This window comes from Colobus angolensis, unplaced genomic scaffold (genome assembly GCF_000951035.1).
Source record: "Colobus angolensis palliatus isolate OR3802 unplaced genomic scaffold, Cang.pa_1.0 Scaffold24, whole genome shotgun sequence".
Classification (NCBI taxonomy): Eukaryota; Metazoa; Chordata; class Mammalia; order Primates; family Cercopithecidae; genus Colobus; species Colobus angolensis.
In genome coordinates this window covers 13,008,922-13,015,556 of record NW_012115599.1, presented here as the reverse complement: position 1 = coordinate 13,015,556, position 6,635 = coordinate 13,008,922, and positions in this window count along the sequence as shown.

Here is a 6,635-nt window from a genome sequence, read left to right as displayed (position 1 = left end):
TCAGCACTTTGGGAGGCTGAGGCGGGTGGATCATGAGGTCAGGATATCAAGACCATCCTGACTAACTCGGTGAAACCTCTTCTCTGCTAAAAATACAAAAAACATTAGCTGGACGTGGTGGCAGGTGCCTGTAGTCCCAGCTACTCGGGAGGCTAAGGCAGGAGAATGGCGTGAACTCGGGAGACGGAGCTTGCAGTGAGCCAAGATCACAACACTGCACTCCAGCCTGGGCAACAGGGCGAGACTCCGTCTCAAAAAAAAAAAAGAAAAGAAAAGAAAATGGGCTCCGAAACCAAACTACCTAGCACCCAAACCGAGCCTAGAAAAGCAATTTGTGTGGCCGGGTAGCTCATGCCTGTAACCCCAGCCCTTTGGGAGGCCAAGGCAGGAGGACTGCTTGAGCCCAGGAGTTTGAGCCAAACCTAGGCAACATACAGAAGTCCCTGTCTCCATTTAAAAAGTAATAAATAGGCTGGGTACAGTGCCTCATGCCTGTAATCCCAGCACTTTGGGAGGCTGGGGCAGGCAGATCACCTGAGATTGGGAGTTGGAGACCAGCCTGACCAATATGGAGACCAGCCTGTCTCTATTAAAAATACAAACTTGTCCGGGTATAGTGGCGCAAGCCTGTAATCCCTGCTACTCTGGAGGCTGACACAGGAGAATTGCTTGAACCGGGGAGACGGAGGTTGCGGTGAGCTGAGATCGTGCCATTGCACTCCAGCCTAGGCAACAATAGCGAAACTCCATCTCAAAAAAAAAAAAAATTAATAATAATAATAATAAAAAATAGGCCAGGTGTGGTGGCTCACGCCTGTAATTCCAACATTTTGAGAGGCCGAGATGGGCAGATCACCTGAGGTCAGGAGTTCGAGACCAGTCTGGCCTACATGGGGAAACACCGTCTCTACTAAAAATACAAAATTAGCTGGGCATGGTGGTGCATGCCTGTAATCCCAGCTACTCAGGAGGCTGAGGCAGGAGAATCACTTGAACCCAGGAGGTGGAGTTGGTCTTGAGCCGATATCGCGCCACTGCACTCCAGCCTGTGCAACAACAGCAAAACTTCGTCTCAAAAACAAACAAAATAAATACATTAATTAATTAACTAATAAGTTATATATATATTAAAAAGAAAAGCAACTTGTTCTTTCTGTATCAGTTTTCTCATCTACACAATGGGGATGATAACAGCACCTGCCCGCAGTGTGGAGAGGGTTAAATGTAGATAACAATCATATATTATAATTATGATGATCAAGCACTTTGTTTTGTCCAAAGACGGAAGGAGGAGGCTGGGAGAGGGGCCGTGCCTGTCTAAGTTCTCTCATCAGTGTGGTGCCAGAGTCAGAGGAGGGCCCAGACCCAGGTCAGGTGCCCAGCTCACCTGCCATGTGTGCTGTCCTGGGCCTCAGTCCCTCAGGGCCCAGCCTAGACTGGGTGGTGACAATGACAAACTTCAGAAAGACACAACTGAACTCACTTGCCTTTCCCCAGGATGTTTCCAAAGTAACGCTGCATTAGCCCATTTCCCTGGCAGACAGGGCAAGGGCTTACTTTAGGAAAGTCAGGGACACTGGCGGTGGGGCTGGGGGTGCTGTGGGTATGTTGCCTGATGTCCTGGCTACTAGGGATGGTGTCAGCAGCATGGGATGGCACTGGTACAGAAGCATATGGAGCACAGCCTTCTGGGAGGGTCCCTGGTCCTGTGGAATAACTGTACAAACAAATGCAACTTAACAAAAGTTTAGTATAACACTAAGAACAATAGCAGATAGAACAGGTTTCCTGTTTATTATATGCCAGCTCTGTTTTGTTTATAATCTCATTTTACAGATGGTGAAACTGAGACACAAAGAGTTTAACCAATTCACACCAAGCCATAAAGCTGGTAAAGTGCAATAAGCCTGGGCGGCATCCTGAGGCCTGGGTTTGGGTTCCATCTTTACCCTGAGTAGGGGTGCAGTGAGGTCTATTGGAATGGCCTGTGTCCAAACCTCAGCTATGTTACTCACCACCCGTGTGACCTTGAGAAAGCCACTTAGCTTCCCTGAGCCTTGGTTTCTCCATCTGTTAGATGGAAATAACCATTACCTTGCAAGGCTGTTGCAAGAGTTAGAGTCTAGCAGGGTGTATTAATTTCCTACTGCTGCTACAATAATTACCACAAATTTAGTGGCTAGAAACATCATACCTTCTTTCTCATACAGTTCTGGAGGACAGACGTCCAAAAATAAGTCCTACAGGGCTAAAATCAAGGCATCAGCAGGGCTGGCTCCTTCTGGCAGCTCCAGGGAAGAATCTGTTCTTTGCCCTTTTTTCTGGCTTCTACAGGCCTCTTGCATTCCTTGGGCACAGGCCACATCACTCCAATCTCTGCTTCTGTTGTCACATTGCCATCCTCTCTTCTGTACTCAATCTCCCCCTGCTCCCTTTATAAGGACACTTGTGATTACACTGCCCCTGCCCCGATAATCTGGGATAATCTCCCCATATCAGAATCCTTCACTTCATCACGTCTGGAAAAGTTTTTTTTTACCATGCAACATAACATATTCACAGGTTCTGGGGATTTGGACATAAACATCTTTGGGGGTCACCCTCCAGCCCACTGCACAGGAACTAGCAAAAAGGAGGGTGAGATAGGTGGTCATTTTATATTCTAGCCTCAGGTCACTGCCAACTAGTATTGATTCTGGGCAAGGCGTTTTACTTCCCTGAGTCTCGGCATCCTCCTCTGTAAAGTAGGGGCAATGATAGAGGCTGTCAAATGAGGGAACTGCATTCAGAGGTGAAGATGGTCAGTAGATATTTGTTGCATGAGTTTGGGAAATGATGCACAGACTCTGAGGTCCCTGTGCTTCTTAGTATATCCCTCAGACGGAGGAGGGGAGGCCTCAGGAAGGAGGCTCACTCCACAGCATGGAGGAATGGGGTCGGAACAGGGTAAATCAGAGGCTGCACTTCTGGAGGTGCATCTGGAGTGGTGGACACTGTTATTGCAAGCCTGCTGCTGGTGCTTGTGATGGGGGCACAGTCAAGCACAGTGGGATCTGATGGGTCTTGGCCCCTTGGGGTCTGATGGGTCTGGGAACTTAGCCACAGCACACCCCTGGTCTGGCTTGGTTTTGTTGTTTTGTTTTTTTTAGACGGAGCCTGGCTCTGTTGCCCAGGCTGGAGTGCAGTGGCGTGATCTCAGTTCACTGCAACCTCCGCCTCCCAGGTTCAAGCAGTTCTCCTGCCTCAGCTTCCTGAATAGCTGGGACTACAGGTACGTGCCACCACGCCCGTCTAATTTTTTGTATTTCTGGTAGAGGCAGGGTTTCACTGTGTTAGCCAGGATGGTCTCTATCTCCTGAGCTCGTAGTCCACCCGCCTCAGCCTCCCAAAGTGCTGGGATTACAGACATGAGCCACCGCGCCTGGCCGCACTTCCTGATTTCAAAACTACAGGACCAGGTGCGGTGACTAATGCATGTAATTTCAGCACTTTGGGAGGCTGAGGCAGGAGGATCACTTGAGTCCAGGAGTTTGAGACCAGCCTGGGCAACAAAGGGAGATCCCGTATCTACAAAAATAAAAAATAAAAAAAATCAGCCAGGCATGGTGGCAGGCTCCTGTGGTCCCATCTATTAGGGAGGCTGAGGTGGGAAGATTTCTTGGGCCCAGGAAATCAAGGCTGCAGTGAGCCGCGATTAGTGCCACTGCAGTCCAGCCGGGGCAACAGAGGAAACTCCATCTCAAAAATAAAAAAAAAATTAAAATAAATTGGTTAAATTAAAATGCATACGATTCCCCAGGATGGTGGCTCACACTTGTAATCCCAGCTCTTTGGGGGACCAACGGGGAGGACTTCTTGAGACCACAAACTTGAGATTAGCCTGGGCAACATAAGGAGACCCTGTCTCTACCAAAACCAGGAAAACATTAGCTGGGCGTAGTGGCATGTACCTATAGTTCCAGCTACTCAGGAGGCTGAGGTAGGAGGATTGCTTGAGCCAGGAAGGTTGAGGCTGAAGTGAGCCACAATGGCGCCACTGCACTCCAGCTTGGGTGACTGAGTGAGGCCCTGTCTTAAAAAAAAAAAAAGTGTACAATTCAGTAGCATTTATTACATTCGGAATGTTGTGCAACAATGACCACTACCTAACTCCAGAACATTTCTATGCCCCCAAAAGAAACCCCATATTCACAGTCACTTCCCATTCACCTATCCTTTCAGCCCTTGGCAATTACGAATTCACTTTCTGTCTCTATGGATTTGCCTATTTGCCTACTGACCCCCCCCTTTTTTTTTTTTTTGAGATGGAGTCTTGCTGTGTTGCCCAGGCTGGAGTGCAGTAGCTCGATCTTTGCTCACTGCAACCTCCACCTCCCTGGTTCAAGCGATTCTGCTATCTCAGTCTCCTGCGTAGCTGGGATTAGAGGCGCGCGTCACCACGCCTGGCTAATTTTTGTACTTTTAGTAGAGACAGGGTTTCATCATGTTGGTCAGACTGATCTCAAGCTCCTGACCTTGTGATCCGCCCACCTCGGCCTTCCAAAGTGCTGGAATTACAGGCATGAGCCACTGCACCTGGGCTCTATTGACCCTATTTTTAAAAATAGAATTTTAATCAGATTTATTTTCATTATCAATTTTCATTGAGAAAATATTTTCTGGAGTAAATAGTATTAAACAAGATAATTCCTTAATTAATTTTCTATAGCATGCAGTAACTCTTTTGCCTTTTTGATTTTTACCTTGCTGAGATTATCATCACTGGGATCAATTCTTTTGTAATGAATTTTAAAATCCCATGTGACTTATTGACTTTTTAGGGGGCCTGGGGGGAGTTTCAAACTTACACAGCAAGTTTCATTGTTTAAATGTCCTCTAATTGTGAGTATTTTTTTGTGGCCGTTATTTTTACCAGGTGTCATTTCTCCAATCAAATTTTGCAGATTCGAATTTCTTTGAGATGTTTTGATTCTTTCTTCTGGCTATTTTCAATTTTAATGCTTTTATTTATTTATTATTTATTTATTTGTTTGTTTATTTATTGGGGACAGAGTTTTGTGCTGTCATCCAGGCTGGAGTGCAGTGGTTTGCTACCTTGGCTCACTGCAACCTCCGCCTCCCAGGTTCAAGTGATTCTTGTCCCCCAGCTTCCCAAGTAGCTCAGATTACAGGTGTGTGCCACTACACACCGCTAATTTTTTGTATTTTATTTTTTTATTTTTTATGTTTTTTTGAGACGGAGTCTCGCTCTGTCGCCCAGGCTGGAGTGCAGTGGCCAGATCTTGGCTCACTGCAAGCTCCGCCTCCCGGGTTTACGCCATTCTCCTGCCTCAGCCTCCCCAGTAGCTGGGACTACAGGCGCCTGCCACCTCACCCGGCTAGTTTTTTTGTATTTTTTAGTAGAGATGGGGTTTCACCAGGTTAGCCAGGATGGTCTCGATCTCCTGACCTTGTGATCCGCCCGTCTCAGCCTCCCAAAGTGCTGGGATTACAGGCTTGAGCCACCGCGCCTGGCCCCAATTTTTTGTGTTTTAGTAGAGATGGGGTTTCACCATATTGCCCAGGCTAGTCTCGAACTCTTGAGCTCAGAGGCAATCCACCTGCCTTGGCTTCCCAAAGTGCTGGGGTTATAGACGTGAGCCACCACGCCCGGCTCTTCCAGTCATTTTTATATTGTATTGATGATTTCTTGGGAGCATTCACTGACTTCCCCTCTAAAGAATATCTCCTAATATTCTCTAGCTCTCCAATCCCCTGTTATGCTTTGTAGCATTTATCACCAGCTGATGTTATTTTATATTTACTTGTTTATCTGCTTATCATCTTCCTTTCCTTCCAGTCTTTGAGCCCCATGAGGGCAGGGATTTTGTCTGTCTTTTTCATGGCCATATTTCCAGCACTTAGAACAGTGCCTAGGACACAGTGGGCTCTCAACATGGAAAGAATGTACTGAAGGAATGAAGTGTAGCTTGGATAGAACGCTGACGGTCTGAATTTGTCCCTTGGTTGGTACATGGGTAAAATCATGAGGAACCTTCTTAGACACACAGAGAGAAACAATGCCAGACAGAGAAGGGTCCAGGGCCCAAATGATGCGGCCAAGCCATCCCACTGCACACTGAGGATGAGCCAAGTTCCTAGGAGTTTCAGTTTTGCCAGGGAGACACAAGTAGCCAGCAGAGCAGCCTCGCTTTTGTATTTGATTTACCGATGCTAAAAAATGGTGACTTATGGCTTAAGGGCAGCAGAGAACATTGTCAGTATGATCAGAAATGGTGTTAATGGTGCTACACAGACCATCAGGGCAAAAGGAGAGACCAAAACGGACAAGGAGGTAGAGCTTTGACAACATTTGAGCCAGCACCTTACGATAGCTGCTGTTGTTGGAGCTGACACTGAACAGCCTGGCTGGGGTCTCTGCCTTCTCTCCCACCATTTTGCCCAGTTGAACACTATTAACCAACAGAACCACAGCCAAGACCTGGGACCCACAATGAGTGATCTCATTTTTTAAAAAATTTAGGGGGCCGGGTGCGGTGGCTCACACCTGTAATCCCCACACTTTGGGAGGCTGAGCCGGGTGGATCATGAGGTCAGGAGATCGAGACCATCCTGGCTAACACGGTGAAACCCCA